The following is a 20,135-nucleotide window of genomic DNA, read 5'->3' as shown; positions in this document are numbered from 1 at the left end:
ATCCAGGTCATGGCTGTCCCAAAGATGCTTTTTCAAGAGGAACTGGACTCTCTGTTTTTTTTTTCTTTGAAGACCTTTTGCTTCTCATCCAAGAATCTTCTTCATCTCTGACTGGATGATGGGGAATGGAAGGATTTATACTTTGTGCAGACAGCTGGTCATTTCCATTCTTTTAATGGGTCATTAAGGTCACTTGGAGGTTTAGCTGTGTCAACAGGGTCACCTGAATGGTGCAAATTTCTGTTGCTGGTTTGAAAAAGGGTTAAAAGAAGCCATCCACGTCAAAATTGAATAGCCGTCTCTCAAATAAGGGGAGGGATACCACATCATCTGTCTGCAATCTACAACACAGTCCTTTCAACAGTTCCAAGAAGGCTCCACACCCATTTGTATCACTCAGATAAACTTCCAGGTGACCTTAATGACCCACTAAAAGAATGCAAATGACCAGCTATCTGCAAGGAGTATAAATCCTTCCATTCCTCACCATTCAGTCAGAGCTGAAGAAGCTTCTTGGATAAGAAATGAAAGGTCCTCAAAGAAAAACCAGAAAGTCCACTTCCCTCTTGAAAAAAGCACCTTTGGGACTTTCTTGCCACAGTTATAAAATGAAGTGCTGCAGTTGGTTAATTTGGTAGCATGGCTGTTAAGTGAATCCGGCTTTCCCCATTGACTTTGCTTGTCAGAAGGTCGCAAAAGGGGATCACAGGACCCCGGGACTCTACAACCGCCATAAATACATGCCAGTTGCCAAGCCTCTGAATTTTGATTGAATGACCATGGGGATGTTGCAATGGCCATAAGTGTAAAAAATGGTTATGTCACTTTTTTCAGTGCCGTTGTAACTTTGAACAGTCACTAAACCAATGGCTGTTAAGTCAAGGACTCCCGCTACATCTAAAGAGTCCAACGTGATCAAGTATTCCTAAAGAAAGGGACACGGTGGCTCAATGGCTAAGACGCTGAGCTTGTCGATCAGAAAGGTCGGCAGTTCAGGCATTGAAACTGGTAGTTGTATAGTTATGTAGGGAAATTGCGTGAAACAGTATTGTGAATTCTTGCATGCTTCCAAATTCAAGCAGAGGAAAGAGGGAATTGCCTTGAAGGCAACAATCAGATAAGAGGGGCTTGAGCCTGGCCTAAAAAATTAGTTTGAGTAAACATCTCAGAGAGACTCTTCCCTACTGCACATTAAGAGGAAAGGAGGCGCAAGGAAGCACATTGTAAGGTTCTGCTACTATAGATGTTACAACGAAAATAGACCTCATTCATATGGCACTGGTTTTTTAGTCTGCACTACTTTGTTGAGGGACGCGGTGGCTCAGTGGCTAAGACAGTGAGCTTGTCGATCAGAAATGTCGGCAGTTCAGCGTTTGAATCACTAGCGTCATGTAACGGAGTGAGCTCCCGTTACTTGTCCCAGCTTCTGCCAACCTAGCAGTTTGAAAGCACATAAAGAATGCAAAGTAGAAAAATAGGGACCACCTTTGGTGGGAAGGTAACAGCGATTCGTGTGCAGGACATCCAAAACACTCCATCTACCCTCTATTTGAAGAGTTCTAGTGAAAAAGAAGGTGGCTAAGTGGCTAAGATGCTGAGCTTGTCGATCAGAAAGGTTGGCAGTTTGGCAGTTCAAATCCCTAGCGCTGCGTAACGGAGTGAGCTCCCATTACTTGTCCCAGCTTCTCCCAACCTAGCAGTTCTAAAGCATGTAAAAAATGCAAGTAGAAAAATAGGAACCAACTTTGGTAGTAAGGTAACAGCGTTCCGTGTGCCTTTGACATTTAGTCATGCTGGCCACATGACCACGGAGACGTCTTCGGACAGCGCTGGCTCTTCGGCTTTGAAACAGAAATGAGCACCGCCCCCTAGAGTCGGGAACGACTAGCACATATGTGCGAGGGGAATCTTAACCATTATCCCTAAAGACGCTCCATGATGCACCTGCCACATAAAGCTACAGGACATTTAGCAGAGATGCTGAGTTGGTTATGCGACTGCTACTCAAAGCAGGAAAACCCTGGTATCCAAGGAGGTCTCATAAAACAAGACCTGCGTACATTGCTGCAGTTGGGCGCCAGCATCACTTGTGAAACGGCTAGGAAGATTTAGTCTCCCACCAAGGAATTTTAAACACACTGATCTTGGTGGATCAACAACAGTACATATTAGGGAGCTCACTTAATTTGCAGCTGCCACAATCATTAATTTTACAGACCACCCTCGGTTGCTGGAAACACATAATAAGCCCATTGTACCTCTCTTAACACAGTAAATGCAAGCCCGGGCACTTTGTAACATGTCAGTCCAGTGCCAGAGTTTACAGAAGAACAGCACTGGGTTATGTTGAGGAGAGAAAGGCAGGGTGTGCTGCATTGTGTTACTTTGCTCACCAAGGGCTTCCTACATTATTGCCTCCATCGTGCAAGGCCAAAAGAAAAGAAAAGAAAAGCAGATCTGCTTATTGTTTTTCCTCGTAGCACATGCATAGTTTATACTACACTGCTTTCTCATTTGTGGTTTTTAAACTAGGCTTGCAGTCTTCCACCTCCCCTCCTCATTATTAGCACTATTAAAATATTAATCTTACATTAGATTTAATTTTTTAGGACACAGTTTAACTCAGGGGGAATTTGGAAAGCAATTTAAAAAGTGGCAAATTGGGGAGGCAGAGACTCTAAATTAGAGACTTTCTAGTAAGGGCTCAGTGGCTAAGGCGCTGAGCTTGTCGATCAGAGAGCTCAGCAGTTCGAATCCCTAGCGCCACGTAACAGAGTGAGTTCCTGTTACTTGTCCCAGCTTCTGTCAACCTAGCAGTTCAAAAGCATGTAAAAATGCAAGTAGAAATATAGCGATCACTTTGGTGGGTAGGTAACTGTTCCGCGGGCCTTTGGTATTTAGCCATGCTGGCCACATGACCACTGGCTCTTCGGCTTTGAAACGGAGATGAGCACCACCCCCTAGAGTCGGGAATGACTAGCACATACACTATATTGCCAAAAGTATTCGCTCACAACTGAGTCTGATTATGTGGATGGGTGAGTGAATACTTTTGGCAATATAGTGTATGTGCAAGGGGAACCTTTACCTTTTTAGTACCACGTACTTGTGAGATACGACTGGTTAAGATAGATCAGCTCATGTCAAGCCAGCACAAGCCCAAAATCAGAACCATCTAGAGCAAGACAGGGGAAGATGTTTTCCAAATCAATGTTCCTATTATCCAGGTTAGAGGCATGAATGCTCTAGGAAAGGGGTGTCAAACTGGTGGCCCAACCCAGCTCCGCAAAGGGGAAAAAACATCACGATATGTCATGTGATGGCAATGTGGTGCTGCGAGTTTCACAGCCGTGCTCCAGGAAGTACACATCAAGTGATATTCATGGGAAAGACAGAATCCTGATATTGAGCAAAGGTTTTACTCTACTCATGTGAACTTAGAATCAGCACGATTGAAGAAATGGAGTCCGAAGTATGCAGACTTTGATCCTCTTTCAGATCTTAAGCCCTTCCTATGCCTGTTCAGCAGTATCCCAATATTTATAGTTTAGTGTTAAAGATGGTCTTCGACTTACAACGGTTGGTTTAGTGACCGTTCGAAGTTACCACAGCACTGAAAAAAGTGACTTATGACAGTTTTTTTTACACTTTTACCTGGCCATTGCAGCACCCCCATGGTCACATGATCAAAATTCAGCTCCTTAGTTACTGACTCATATTTATATAGTTGCTGTGTCCTCAGTCATGTGCTCACCTTTTGTGATCTTCTGACAAGCAAAGTCAATGTGGGAAGCCAGATTAATTTAAGAACCATGTTACTCAATCAACAACTGTAGTGATTCAGTTAACAACTGTGGCAAAAAAGGTTGTAAAGTGGGGCAAAATTCGCTTTAACAGCAGAAAGGTTAGGCTCATTTGTGGTCATAAGTTGAGAACTACCTGTATTCATAGCCTTCAGCGTACAGACCATTCAATAAGGCTCAATCCACACCTAAATTCCATCCATGAATATGTCCACAATGTGCTGTAATGCTGGATTTGGGATAAAATCCAGGACTAGCAGCATAACGACAGGGAGACGGAGCATGAAGGAATGAGCTCTGTTATCTTCTTGTACAATCCTTGGTCAGCTGGGCTGAACCGACTGCCCAGCTGCAACTAAATCAAATCATTTAGTAGAGTGAGAAGTTCCAAGAAGTAACTGAGAATTTGCCTTTTCAGGAAACTTGTCTTAATCCCAGGAATTGCCAAGTACTATCTGCTTGGGCAAGTCGGAATCAAAAACGTGGAGGAGACCGATTCCAACTCTGCTCAGCGCAGAAATCCAAAATCAAAGCATCGCCAACAGAGGACTATCTGGTCTCTAATTAAACATAGTCAGCTGGGGGCTCTTCATTTTCTTCAGTAATTAGCTGTACTACTGATCTGCTCGTGCTATTTTTCCATCAGAACCTGCCTCCTGTTAAAGTTGTGAAGCTATTTCAATGCTAGCTCCCATACCGTATATAGGTCTGCTTTTAACTGGTGAAAAGCAAAATAGAAATGCAATTAATTATGCCTCTCTGGGCTCATAATACTCATCTGATACTTGTTTCAGGTCTCTTTAGATTCGGACAGACTTGTAGTGCTCTAGCAGAGGACGGGATAGGGATAGCAAGCTTAATTCTGTGAGACTGTTTGGCAGCTTCTGATGTAACTGGACAGCCATTTGTCAGTGATGCTTTAATTCAGATTCCTGAAGTAAGTGGTAGTTTGAACCGCTTCCCACTCTGTATTTCTGTATCTTTCCAGACAGGCATTCTGATCTGAGAAGCACATTATTTCTGGTGACTCAGCTAAATAAGAGTTTCTGAGAGTTTGTTTCCAGAAACGTGTTGGGAGAATTCTGCTTGTGCCTCAGCCTCCATGCCACTGGGTCAGGGGTGTCAAACTCAAGGCCTGTGGGGCTGCCCTGGGAACAGCGCAGGATCGGCCTGCGGTGCCTCTGCCAGTGAAAATGGAGCTGGGAAGGAGCTCGGGATGTGCCCTCTCAAGCTCCGTTTTCGCTGGTGGAGCGATTGGGCCGCCACAGGCACCCCTAACATGAGTGATGGCCACGCCCCCCCAAGCCTCCCGAGGTCAAACACAACCCTGATGCAGTCCTCAATGAAATCGAGTTTGACACCCCTGCACTAGGTCCTGCAAGGTTCTTATGGTGTTGCTCGTGCATTGATCATCTGCACAAAATGGTTAGGTGAGAATGTGACAGGTTCCCAAACCCAGGAAAGCTTAACCTTAGACTATGTTATCAAGAACAGGGACGATGGGTGAGAGATGATCATAAGGACAAAACTCAAGGGTCAACGCTGCAACATTTAAAAATATGATTTACTTCTTTGCTGAAGTAACATAAGAAAGAGAATTTGCCTCTCATTTGTATTGCAGCTATGCATCCCTGCATGAAAGCAATAATCCAATCTTGAGAAAACAATAGTGGGTTCTCAGAGCAAAAATGTGATGCCAAAACAAACTAGGACCCTTGAAACACCTTAACCGCTCACAAATAGGTAACGGTGCAAAATTTTAGATCACAATCAGTCTCACCTTTACAAGTATTACAACTGTATTTAGCGTTTTTATCAATGGATGGTTGATGAATCTATGGAAGGAGGGATTAATATGATCAAGATGCCTGTTCTTGAAACATGCTCAAAATCATAACTCATGTGTGCCATTGCATTGCCCTACCTGATCTCTAAGCACATAAACCCCTGTTAGTAACCCACGTAAACATCCATGAATTTTGATAAGCAGTCTAAAACAGCAGTCACCAACCGGTGGCCCGTGGACCACTGGTGGTCCATGAGAAAATTTTGGTGGTCCGCAGAAAAATTATTTGCATTTTTATATTGCACTAAATACTATTTATCTTTTTTAAAAGTACGTATTAGTGGTCAGTGGGATTTAAAATTATGAATTTAGTGGTCCCTGAGGTCTGAAAGGTTGGTGACCCCTGTTTTAAAAGGTATTCCAAAATATAGATATTGTTCAGAACATGTGCTTATTTCTTAAGGTGTACTGGAAGAAGAGTTTTGAGAATGCCAAGGAGTTAATTACATCTCTTCATATCACTCATTTAACATTATTGCCATTTATGTACTACAGTGAAGCCATTTATGTACAGTGAAGCATTTCCAAACCAAAACTGAATACCAGGAAGAGACACAGAGCTTCCATTTAATTCAATTACAATTGAGCAAAGAAATAGAGCAGATATAGGAACTAAGAGGTAACGAAGATGCACACGTACTGTATGCCTGATGCAAATCCAGTATATTCATTTGAAAGGTTTCACACAGTATATAAATCAGCAGGGCTTTCCTGGTCTACAATTAACCAGGAATTTCTATCAACCACCAGCTCCTTCCCTCCCTACAACTACATTATAAAATGAATAATGACTAAACCTTTAGTCAATAAATTTTCAAATCCCTGGAAAGCATTATATGGTAAGTAAAAATGTTGGCACTCTCATAATTATTCATCAGGATATGTATATTTAATTTAGCTCTATTAAAGGTTAATGTCAAAGAAGCAAAACAGTCACAGAATAAAGTATGAGCAGAATGTTAAAACCATCTCCTCGTATTAAGCTCCAAACTTTGCTTAAGCTGAGATGAATGATTAAAATGTCAGCCACTTTGAATATTGTTTTGGGATATGTTAAAGAGGCTGTGCTGAACCAGACTTCTCCACTTTAATTTGTACAGTTTCTCTTAAAGAAAACTTAATTAAGTACAGTTATAACGACTATGGCATGATTTCATTTCCATGCTGGCCTGATGATTCCGATGCTTCAAGACTCAAAAGGGAAGAAGTATTGTGAAAAGAGATATGGGGGTATCTAAAATTATGTATAAAGAAGGGCTTTTGATGTGCAGTTATATAAGCATTGCTGTGCTAATTGAGTAAATGCAAACAACCCAAGTTAGAATAATGAGTTTTCTTACATGTATAACATTGGAACCTAAATGTACCAACGTTCATAGAGAATGTTCTAAAGTTATAAAATTATAAAAATGTATAAATTGCAAAAAAAGTTGCTCTGCAGCAATTACATAAAAACCAGAGGCTTTTCCTATTGCCATTTATATATGCCCGTGTGTGTGTGTGTGTATGTGTGTGTGTGTGTGTGTGTGTGTGTGTTAAGAGGTAACAGGAACATCCCATTTTTTCTCATGAGTACCACACATTTAAAAAACTTAGGAGATTAAACTTGTAATATAAATACTATTGTGAAGAACACGGTTTTGATATGGGCACAGGACACTGCCTTCCTCCAATAGTCCTTCCTTGTCCTAAACTAGGGGTAGTCAACCTTTTTATATCTACCACCCACTTTTGTATCTCTGTTAGTAGTAAAATTTTCTAACCGCCCACCGGTTCCACAGTCATGGTGCTTTATAAAGTAGGGAAGTAACTTTACTTTATAAAATTTATAAAGCAGAGTTACAGCAAACCCCTACCGCCCACCATGAAAGCTGGAACGCCCACTAGTGGGCGGTAGGGACCAGGTTGACTACCACTGTCCTAAACAATTGGGCATAGTGGGTACACTCCAGGTCTCTTTCATTCAACATTTCATCTTCTCAGATCCAGGAAGGGGGTCTTCCTAGTGTCCTAGTGCCTGCCTTCTGGAACAGCTTCCTTCCTGAGATTCTTACAGCTCCTACCTTGAGGATGGTCAAGAAATATTTGAAAACCTGGCTATTCTCTCAGGCTTGGACTTAGGATACACATTGAGTCCTTAAAAGGCCTTATTTGTTTATGGCATTGTCTTCTGCAAATGCATTTTTCTTCTTCTTATTGGTTCACTACTTTATAATGTGAGCTGCCCAGAGTGTTATGCATTTGGGAAGTCTTGAAATTTAATAACAACTTCAACAACAATAAGAATAGTAATAATTCCTAATTATTTGACTTCTAATGTGATGGAGGATGAGAGCATGAATACCATGCTGAATTACAAACTGGAGAGCTCTACATAATTTATTATATTCTACATGTTAACAAAATGTATTAATATTTTAATTATTTATGTTTTAATTGTGTATTATAGACATATTTTATTACTGTAAGCCACCCAAAGTTACCATAGGATAAGATGAGCAGCCAATAAATTGAATGAATGAATGAATATGCAAGTAGTAACTTCAAGTACAAGTAGTCCTGGACTTACAACTATCCACTTAGTGACCATTCAAAATTACGATGGTACCTTATAATCCTGATTCTAGGTTCTGAGAGCTGCCCCCTCCAATCACATTATGAGAACTCAGATATTGGCCCAAATGTAGTTTGCAGCATCCCGCTGTCACATAACCACTATTTACAACATTTTTGTCCAGAAAGCAGCATTTACTTCTCATTTCCGGCAAAAAAAAAAGCCCGCCCATTGCAGAAAATAGATGCATTTATTGATCGCAACATTTGCTTAACGGCCGTCACACAAAAGTAGTAAAATTGGGTCAGCTATGTGGATGATGGACATATGACCATCACAACATGTTAGACTTAGAATAACTTAATATTGTCACTTTCAATGTACACCAATCGGCACACATTAAAATGGAATTTCGTTGCACACAGCTCTTTCCGTCTGATGGAAATTCTACACTCCATTACAGTCCCAAATCTACTGTGGTGGCACAATGGCTAGAATGCAGTGTTGCCAGCTAACTCTGTCAGGCTCATCCCGACTGGCTCAAGGTTGACTCATCCTTCCAAGGTTGGTAAAATGAGGACCCATATTGTTGAGGGCCATAGGCTGACTCTGTAAACTGCTTAGAGAGGGCTGTAAAAGTACTGTGAAGCAGATAAGTCTCTGTGCTAGAAGTTGAGGCCTACCTGTATTTAAACACATCGTTATTACTTGGAGCCTGAGCACAACATGAGCAACTAACTTAGGAACTCTCTAACCCCAAAAAAGTATGTCCCGAATGAGCACCTATTAAAGCTTGGGTTGAGTCATCTGACATGCACTGCTGTTCTCATGGAGGTGATCAAACCAAGAGCATTGGGGAGGGGGGAATGCCTTTTAGACAAATTGGGAAAATCCCCAGCTATATAAAATTAGCGTATCAGAGAAAAGCCTATTTTCTATGTGCAGGGTGTTTTTCACCTGTTTTCCCCAAGTGTGGAAGTGCCTTTTGCCACATTAATTAATATTTGCCACCCAGACAGAGCATTACCATCTCACTGAAAACAAACGCTGGAGGGACTGTCATACATCTTAAGCAGATTTTTTGGGGGGTGGGTGCCTCAAAAGTGGGGCATCCTGATCTAGTCCCAAAATTCTATCTATGCTGTTGAATGAGTTCCTTTAATTTATTCTGAACACTTTGGCACCAAATTGGGTACAGTTAATCAGGGTTCTTATGTTTAATTTTAACAAGCCAAGAGTTCCAGTAAGCACAATTAGCTCAATCACTTTGCCAAAGCTTGAGTCTCCCGAAACATCTCTTCAGCTTGGGCTTTTGAATGTAGCACTCCTGAAGTTCAGCGCCAAGGTACGTTAAGCGCACATCCTGTTTCAGTGCTTAGAAATGGAAGGCTTTGGTATCCCAGAGGATGGATAAATTGGTACCCTCATCCAACATCATAAGAGAAATAATTGGAATAGAACCAATCTTAAACTGCATACAAAAACAGCAAGGTAAGTAAGGGGTTTGCTCACCTGGAGAGAATGTCTTGGGATTCTGTACCATGCAAGGCATATACAAAAAGAGAAGAACACAAGGCAGACCCAGAAGGAGGAGAGACCAAAATCAAAGGCACACTACAACAGCTTCAAATAACAATGGTGGAGGCTGCCAGAAATACAAGAACCAGAACTTTCTATCCTTCTTGACAGAGGAAGAAGAAGAGGAGGAAGAAGAGGAGGAAGCATCTTAAAAATCCACACATCTTCAAGTTGCCATGTTTGAAAACACTATTCCAGTAAAAGCATGCAGGGATGCCCAAAACAAAAGATTACTCTCCGGAAAGCAGTTCCATTTCCAAATGCTGCTGGCTGAACAGATAACAAGGAGGCCAATAAGTCAGACAGGAGACATTCCCTGAGCTTTCCTGTCAGTTCTTATATTTGTTTTAATCGGGGTTTTTTTTTTTGTTCTATCGTGCCCAGAATCATGTTGGATGAGATGGGCAGTTATGTAAATTTATTAGATAAATTAAAAGTGGTTTTTGTAGCGTGTTTGATAACCTGCTTCCAAATAATTGATTGCTGGGTTTTACAATTGTACATGGGGTTTTTATGTCCTACTTTTTTATCGAAATGTATCATCTTCATAAACTGCCCTGAACTCTGCAAGGAAACACAGGTCATCACTCCCCACCCCCCAAATTAAAATATGAGATTTACCATTTTATGTTTCTTAGCATGGGGATGAAGCATGCCATCAATTTTAATCTAGGAATGCAGCCCAGCATGCCAAAAAGTTCACAAAACTGGCAAAAGTTGGTTTGGGCTTACTTCCATGCTCATGGAACCAGGGGTAGTATTCAGCTGGTTCTCTCTGGTTTGGGTGAACTGGCAGCAGTGGCTGTAAAAGGCTCTGCCCACCAGATGTAATGTGCAACCATCTGTGCATGTGCAAAAAGGTGGTGTGCATGCACAGACCAGAGGTGGGTTGCAAATCCTGGTGCTACTGGTTTGCATGTGAGCAGGTGTTACGCTTCTGCAGGCGGGTGGGCGGAGTCTCCCACCACCACCACCATCGGTTCACCTGATCCGGGCCAAATCGGGAGCAACCTACCTCTGGCGCAGACGCAGCATGTGCACTCACATTTGTGAACCAGTAGGGAAGGTAAATGTATCCCACCGCTGCATGGAATGTGCCCAAAATTAGCCTTTCCCTGGCCTGGAATCTTTCAGCTGTACTAGAGCTGCAGCTCCCAGGATACCTATACAGAGTTGGGTTCCTGGGAATTCTGGAAGCAGTCGCCGTATATCTGGAGGGCACTAGACTGGAGATGGATGTAACATATATATCAATACTTTAAACAGTTTAAAAAGGAAACAGAGCTTAGCTCTCTCCTACTCCTTCCCTCGCCTGTGCTGTTAGGTGAAGTGTTCAATGTGCCCCTGATGAGTTTTGCTTCCTCAATGACGTCACACGCCCACGTGGACTCTTTTGCACTGGGGCACTTTAGGCGAATGTAATCATATGATTACATAATTAACCCAGCTGTCTCATTAAGAAAATCAACTGAAATTCAGGGCATAATTAGTCATACAGCAATTAACATGCTGATGAGCAAAAATGATGACAATCCCTCAGGATGGGGAGGATGCTGGGACCACCCATGTCATTGCCAAAAAAAGGAGAGCAATCCTATTTCAGGGCTAAAAAGAGATCTGGGTTAAAAAAAATACCACATTTGCTCACTTAATCTAACCGGAGGAAGAAAAGCCCAGCTCAAGCAGGCATTGTCCACACAGTAATAAAATACCCCTTCCAGTTAGGTTGCTGTTCAACCCCACCCCCCCTCCCCAAACAGTTAAGACATGCTGGGGCGACTGAGAGACCAATTCTGAATCCAAAACTCCAGTCCACATTTTCCAGCTGAGCCAACAGTATTCAAAAGCAAGAATGAGCTGCACACAATAGTGATATATTTGGGGGGGAGGTGACAAAAAGTAGAAACTGTATGCATGTGTATGTGTGCGTGTGTGCACGTGTGTGTGTGTGTGTGTGTGTGTATGAGGGAGGGAGGAAGGAAGGAAGGAAGGAAGGATCAATTGAAGGGAGAGAAGGGGATACCTAAGTACATCACTTATTGGAATAGTTTTGGCTGAAGGAGCTGGTTTGTGGCAAGAAGAACCTGCTTCTTCTCACTGAAATGCTCTAACCCAGGGGTGTCAAACTCGTGTCGTCACGTGACATATTGCAACTCCCCCCCACCCCCTTTCACTAAAACAGAGGTGGCTATGGCCAGCATGTGACACATCCGGCCCACAGGTTTGACACTCCTGCTCCAAAGGTGGGTTGCTCCCAGTTAGGCAGCGGCGGGAGGCTCTGCCCACCCACCTGGACATTTCTGTGCATGCACAGAAGCGTTGCGTGAGTGAGCATGAGAGAGAGTGAACCGGTAGTAAACCAATTAACAACCCACCATTGCCTTGTGTGCTACTTACCACCCATAAAGCCCTTCATGGTAGTGGATCTGCGTACTTGAGAGACCACCTCCTGCCAATTACCTCCCTGCGACCTATTAGATCGCATAGATTAGGCCTCCTCCGAGTTCCATCTGCCAGTCAGTATCGACTGGCAACCACACGGAGGAGAGCCTTTTCAGTAGTAGCTCCGACCCTTTGGAACGACCTCCCCGTGGAGATTCGTACCCTCACCACCGTCCAGACCTTCCGCACAGCCCTCAAGTCCTGGCTATCCCGTCAGGCCTGGGGATAAAGATCGTAATCTGCCCCCACCCGAATGATGAATGAATGTTGTGTATTATTTTTACTCATGTATTGTTTCATGTTTACTGTTTTGTATCCCCTCCCCTATATTTTGTAAGCCGCCCTGAGTCCCCTCAGGGAAAAGGGCGGCCTATAAATAATAATAAAACTAAAAAACTAAAAAAGCCTTGCTCTATCCTCGGTTAGAGCATTCACCAATCTGTCCAGCCTTGCCTCCTCTCATCGCTAATAGCTCCGGAGGTTTTTCTGCAGTCAGAGTAGAAACTTTCCTATCATCAGTAATCCAAACCTGGTCATTCCAGGGGAGGAATATGAGGACACAAAGTGTGGGCTGTATTGCCCACAGCCCCCTGTAGATATTGTTGGATAGTCATAATTGAAGGCCTTTCCATTCTAAATAAGGACCCACAAGCAGACAGGTAAGCATGTCGCAGAGAAGGGCTTCATTGCCTGACCTACCCATTACTTTATGGGAAATCATAAGCTCTCCTTTCGATGTTCGAAATTGCAGCATCGATATACAGCTGTGCTGCCTCATTTCTGGCTTCTAAGAACGTGGCTCAGGTCTTCTAACGGGAAGGAGACAGGAATCAATCACAGCGGAAAATGCTTGAGTAAAACCAGAAACATCTATAACTATGTAAAGAATTCCAATGGCTCAAACCATTATTCAGAATTATGTCCTGCTGCCCCTCCTCACAGATACAGTACTTGTTTATCTGTCTGCCATGGATCACTTCCCTCTCTGTCCCTGGCAACTGAGAAAGTCTAAGTTCAGAGAAACAGACCAAGGAGTCAGGTAAAGGTTCCCCCTCGCACATATGTGCTAGTCGTTCCCAACTCTAGGAGACGGTGCTCATCTCCGTTTCAAAGCCAAAGAGCCAGCACTGTCCGAAGACGTCTCTGTGGTCATGTGGCTGGCATGACTCAACACCAAAGGCGTGCGGAATGCTGTTCCCACCAAAGGTGGTACCTATATTTCTACTTGCATTTTTACGTGCTTTCAAACTGCTAGGTTGGCAGAAGCTGGGACAAGTAATGGGAGCTCACTCGGTTACGCGGCACTAGGGATTCGAACCACTGAACTGCTGACCTTTCTGATCGACAAGCTCAGCGTCTTAGCCACCGAGCCACTGCGTCCCTTAGCAGGAGTATCTTATCCATATTCCTCCGAAATCCAAAGCTGGGAGGAAAGGTAGGTGGGTCAGAGTGATGGAGTAAGCTGCCAAATTTAAGATGTCTTTTTCTTTTTTCTTTCTGTTTGCATATAATGGTGCAGCTTTCCCAAAACTGCAAGGGAAAACATGCTTGCTTGTCCTCATTTCAGTACAACAGCTGGAAGGCAGCAGGTGAGAGCAGTCCAAGGACTTTTCTAGAAGGCCACACCATTTTATTGCCTTGTGCTGGGGCAGCATTTCCGCCTACATTGGCCAATTGGCTATTTGGGCATTCCAAGCACGGCACTTGCTTTCTGGACTTTAGCAAGTAGGCTATCTCCCTGGATAGCCGATGGAGCGAACTGGAAAGAAAAGGACTGGAGTTTGCTCAGCAGAACCGGAAAGTTGTTTAAAATTTATTTTTAATTTCCTATGGATTTTCATTAAAGCGAAGCTGTTTGATCTGGGTTTGCTAAAAATAAATAAATACTTCCCTCCCATTTATACAGAATCCTTGAAAGTTCCAGTATCTACACATAAACTGTGGATCTGCAAATACCGCTATGCCGACCCACAACCCACAGAACTGTTATGATTTTCGCCTACCTGCAACGCATGCCACATGCACACAGCTCTAATGCAACGAGGCTGGCAATCTCCTCTATTTATCTTGCTAAATTCCAATTTGCCAAATGGTAACTCATTCATCTCCTGGGGTTGGATGGGGGTGCGGGGAGGGAGGGAGGGAGGGATTGTCGAATGGTAAAACAAAAGGACTTCATTACAGGCCCCTGTAACACTGACAACCGTCAGGCAGACCGTTATGAAACATGAGCAGAACCACACAGGCAATTAATATTTTATACAGCTGGTAATGGCTTCCGAAGGGCTGGCTCTAAAAATAATTCATTCTCTGCGCTTCAAATCCTTTCAGAGAGGTTGTATCTGCTTTTCCAAAACCAGGTCTTCAAGCAAAAGTGGCTCAGCGCCTGCTTTCTTTCAAGAAATCTCCCTCCCACACAAGGAGTAAGGAGGGGCGGGAGGGCTGGGGAAGGAAGAGCTGTGGGAAAGAGTATCCTGAAGCTAGTCCTCTCCCCAGTGCACAAATCAGCAACACTGAGAGGCATAAGGGAGGTCTTAAATGACCCTTTATGCTGCCCTTGGGAAGTCTCAACAATATCCATAACTATGACACACGTGTGCATAGGCACACATACAGGGAGGGAGAGAGGAGGGGGGGGAAGGAGGTAGTGAGAGTGAGAGAGACAGAGACAGAGATAGAAACACACACACACACAGACACACACACAGAGAAAGAGAGAGAGAGAGGGAGAGAGGCACACAGAGAAACAGACAGACACACACGGAGGGAGGGAGGGAGGGAGGGAGAGAAACAGAGGCAGAGACAGGCACACAGAGAAACAGACAGACACACAGAGAGAGACAGACAGACACACAGAGAGACACACATACAGAGAGAGACAGACACAGACACAGAGACAACAGACAGACAGACACACACACACACAAACACAGAGGGAGGGAGACAGACAGACACACACACACCGAGACACACACATATAGAGAGACAGAGACAGACAAACACAGAGAGATAGAAGACAGACAGACAGACAGACGCACACACACACACACACACACACACAGGGAGGGAGAGAGACAGACAGACAGAAGCAAAGGAAAGCTTTACCAGGGCATTCCCAGAGATGTTGATGCAGAGCAGAGGATAGAATTAGACCTGGGACACCAGTTTTGGCCAACTGACAATTGTTCTGCTTTATTTACTTTACACAACCATCCTGAGGAACAGAGAGGCAGGCATGGAAATTCGTAAACACTATCATAATAAGCTCTTCTGCACTCTTCCACAAATAAAAATGCACCACAGACCAAGTAGCCTAATTACACTCTGGCTTCTGAATATTCAAATGTATTCTGATATAATTGATACATTAATTATTTCCCAGAAAATTAATGAATCCACCTTGCCCGGAGAGGGGTGGTTTTTTTTGGGGGGGGGGGGGTTTGTGAACAAGGTGCATTTTCACCGCTTGGCTGTGCCAGATTAGAGAGAGAGAGAAGATTATTCATGATGGAGGAACTGCCAAATTCAAAGCTTTGCCAGGCTCATGGAGGTGAAGAATCAGAAGATGTTCTGGGCATTCTGTGCTGGCAGGCTTGGAGATTAAATGTTATATAACCCATAATAAGTGCAATGCCAAACTCTTAGGTTGGTATAATTTTTCCCTGAATTCCATGGGAAGGTTTCAGATCCCCTATCCTGTTTTGACATCCCCATCAGAGTATTGATGGTAAAGGTGAAGTGTGACTGTTTTTCCAAGATCTCCTCCCGCCCTTCGTGTCAATCGGGTTTAAATCTTTTAATCTTTTAAAGTTTTTTTAGCAACCGTTTTCAGAGCTGGTTTGCCATTGCCAATTCCTAGGCCTGAAGGAAAGGGACTGGCCCAAGGACACCCAGCAGGCTTTGTGCCTAAGACAGGATGTCTGGTTTATAGCCTTAGGCCTTCACCACTACATCAAACTACAGTTTGTCTAGGGTGCATCAAATTTTCCAGCTACATATCTCTTTGCCCATGAACGAAAAGGAGAATACAAACTACACTGATTCTTTCCAGGGAGATCAGAATTGCTCACTTCTACCTTTTCAAACATAATAGTTTTGTTTTATCTCATCCCTGCATCTGCTCCCGAGGGCTGTTGCTACCCCCAAAACAGATCTTATTTCTGGAGTGGCAGCTACTGTGTTTTCCTGAAAATAAGACAGGCTCTTATTTTCTTTTGACCCCCGAAATAAGCGCTTGGCCTTGTTTTTGTAGAGGTTATTTATTTTTGAGGTGCAGAAGGCGGGGAGTGGCTTATTTTAGCACAGGCACTCAAAAACTCAATTGGGCTTATTATCCAGGGAGGTCTTATTTTCAGGGAAACAGGGTAGTAAAGAACACTGGTTTAATAGTAGAAATTTTCTAAAAGAGGAATTCTGTTACTCTTTAAATTAGTAAACTCTTTGGTTATAAACCCTTCCCGGAACTGATATTTTGTTGTCAAGGATGTTCAGAATCATGCTTGCCCAAAACAAAAAAGGAGGCCTTGAACTAAACTAAATACATCAAGAAATATTATCAAAGGTTTGCAAGCACATTAAACCAGGTGCTCAGTTTCTATATTATTTAGAACTGAACAAAGGCAACTGAAAATGCAGAATAACATAGCTGAAAGGGACCCTGGAGGTCTTCTAGTCCAAACCTCTGCTTAAGTAGGAAACCCTATACCTGTGATGGCGAATCTTTTAGGGACTGAGTGCCCAAACTGCAACCCAAAACCCACTTATTTATCGCAAAGTGCCAACATGGCCAACTCTATCTCACTCATGTGGTTGATGCCTGTATGAGACAGGCAGGATTGGGAATCCAGGGATCTCTGGTGGATGGGGCAGGGAGTGGGTGGGAGGATAGAAATATCCAACCTGTTGTGTGTGTGTGTGTGTGTGTGTGTGTGTGTGTGTGTGTGAGAGAGAGAGAGAGAGAGAGAGAGAGAGAGAGAGAGAGAGAGAGAGAGAGAGAGAGAGAGAGAGAAAACACACACTGCCCCAGCCCTGATGTAACTCTCCAAGATTGGATCGGATCTCTCTCTCTCTTTTACACTCACACACTCCCTCCCTCCCTGCTTTAGGCAGGCTGGTATATGGTATACCATATAGGGCCTACACCATTTTAGACAAATGGATGTCCTATCTCTTCTTAAAAACCTCCACCCACAACTTCTGCAGCATAAACCAAATTATAATAGTTTCTATGTATTGTCAAATAGATATTTCTCAAGAGCCACCTTTTTATCCTTGAAGTGATGGCATTGTCAGAAAATAATAGCTCAAGGGGATAAGGAAGAACATTTTTTTTTTGGAACAACAATAACAGAAGAAAACTCAGATTGGAGATGAATAGAAACAGCAAATCGGCTAAAAATACTTCAAAGCTGAAACTGGAGCTCTGGCCTCATGACTTACTAAAAATTTATCATGCAAGTACCTAAAAGGACACAAATGGCTTGTTAAGGCTTCCAAAGTCTTAAAACCAGAGACCTGGGTAGCCTTATCTGGGACCCCTTATTCCTTTTGTCACAATACTTGGCAACAAATTGTATTCATTTGTTGCGCTACTGGTTTATTTTATGAAATAATGAATTGACAAGAGTGTCAGATATGAAGTGCTGCCTTACCAGTTCAGCAGGGTAGCAGGTGAATGTAACAGGTGGGGGGACAAGAAATGCTTTCTAGTCCACTGGTTTATGTATTTATTTAAATATGCCATATCAATGGCTTCTCAGAAAAGAGAAAAAGTTAAAGACTTTATACAATGTGCAGAATTAACTTCCTCCAACTACCACAGGCATAAAATAAATATGCTCAATCAAGTCATCAGAACTCACTGCCACAGAGTCTGCCACAAGAGTGCCAATCAATTTTTTTTACAGCAATGCCAATTTGTGGGGTAAGGGGAGAGATAAATATTAAACTTTTAAACAGTTGAGAAATGGTGCAATATCATGTGCATGTCGGAGCCTAACATGCTTAAGACATGTAGCTTAAGAACATGCTTAAGAACTTCCTGTTGCAAACTGGTTTGCCAGTAGGCGAATGGGGTTTTCCCTCCATTTATTATTACAGACAGTTCTTGACTTATGGATTACAATTTGGACTGGAACTTCCATCGCTAAGCTGCCTGGTCATTAAGTGAATCATCATGTGACCGCATCTTTTTTTAACTTTTGCCACTGTTGTTAAGCAAATCTGGCTTCCCACATTCACATTGCTTGTTGGAAGCTGGCTGGAAGATCACAAATGGCAGTCAAATGATCCCAGGGAACTGAAACTGTGGAATACCGCAACCAGCCTTAAAGGTGAGTTGGTTGTCAAGCATCTGAAATGCGGTCATGGAATGTGTGTGTGTGTGTGTGTGTGTGTGTGTGTGTCCATCCGAACTGGATCGTAATTAGCTTTTGAGAAGGGTGTGTCCATCATAACTTTAAGCGACCAGTCATTAAGTGAGGACTACCTGTCATTAATATAAATTATGACACGTTCTTCTTAAAAAGTCACTTCTTTCCATTTCAGCATATATTCCAAGGATTCAGTTATTTATTAAAGAGCCGTGGTGGTGCAGTGGTTAGAGTGCAATACTGCAGGCTATTTCTGCTCCCTGCCGGCAGCCTGCAATTTGGCAATTCGAATCTCACCAGGTTCAAGTTTGATTCAGCCTTTCGTCCTTCCGAGGTGGGTAAAATGAGGACCCGGATTGTTGGGGTCAATAGACTGACTGTAAGACCGCTTAGAGAGGGCTGTAAAAGCACTGCAAAGCGGTATATAAGTCTAAGCGCTATTGCTATTAAGTAAGTTATATATAAGGACTCCCATAGAATCTGTTCTAGGATCCGAAAGAGTATTTTGGTAGCCAGCCAGTCTATCTGTAGACTCTATATGCAAACTCAGGCTTTTTATTAAAAAAAGTCCTGGATTCAAACCCCAAGCATCTCTAAGCTAGTTTGAGAAAAAACCTAGTCTTGTGCTTTGCTTTACTAATTTACTGTAAGAGGCCAAAGAAAGAATCTTGTAACTAAAATTATTGGGCTAGGAAGACTGAAAAAGGTTGAGTTGGTTTAAGACAGCTTTTTCTCATCCTAATTTTCTTACAGATGTATGACTATAAAACCCAGGACACATAAGCCAGATTTTAAGTAGGATGATTACAGCATAGTCTGAGCCTGTTGATATCTGTTGTGCATCTATGCTCTAGTCACATATTTTCCCCTCTATGAAAGCAGGATAGTAACCCACCCCACCAATTAGAAGGATTGGATCCAGGCAAATCATATCTGACCATCTGCATTTCCGAACATTACAGTTCACCAGTGAATAAGTAATTAAACGATGAGAGAAAAACACCTTTCACAATAATATTTATTAATGGATGCATTCCACTTAAATTCTAGCAGCAAAAGGCACAGTAGAATACGCTAAATAGCGTTTCAATGCTTGCATTATGGATTCCTTTTATCTCGATATGGATACAAGTAGAATTTACAAGCAGCAGCTCTGCTGAGCGGTCTAAGAACATTCCATACATGAATTATAAGCAGAGACAGAGAGAAAAGCTTGGAATGTAGAATGCTAGGAATAAAGGCCAAACACCCACAGGAAAACATCTTGCTTTATAATTATAATAAGCCACATCAGGGAATCAAGGCTCATTATTTCAAGATACATTTCCTGATCATGTCAATCTCAAGACGAGAGAACAAGCTGGAAGGAGGCATATGAAAGTGTGCATTGTTAGATAAACTTTCCAGTGTGTTTTATATCTTCAAAGGCTATGTAGCTATCCATGCTCACAGCAGATCCTACAAAAATCTGACCTTGAAAGAACTGAACGGAACTGAAAAACTGGCAGAGTTAGAGAATCAGTTCTTTAATAACTCATGCT

At 42.7% G+C, this 20,135-nt stretch overlaps 1 protein-coding gene across 5 annotated transcripts in view; it reads right to left on the bottom strand.

Annotated features, from left to right (window-relative positions):
• CUX1 (cut like homeobox 1) overlaps positions 1-20,135 on the bottom strand; it is a 351,898-nt gene that overhangs the window by 165,199 nt on the left and 166,564 nt on the right. The gene's annotated exons all lie outside the window — the stretch shown is intronic.

This window comes from Thamnophis elegans, chromosome 4 (assembly GCF_009769535.1).
Source record: "Thamnophis elegans isolate rThaEle1 chromosome 4, rThaEle1.pri, whole genome shotgun sequence".
Lineage (NCBI taxonomy): Eukaryota > Metazoa > Chordata > Lepidosauria > Squamata > Colubridae > Thamnophis > Thamnophis elegans.
Note: the sequence above shows the minus strand (reverse complement) of the source record. Positions and strands in the feature narration are given on the sequence as shown.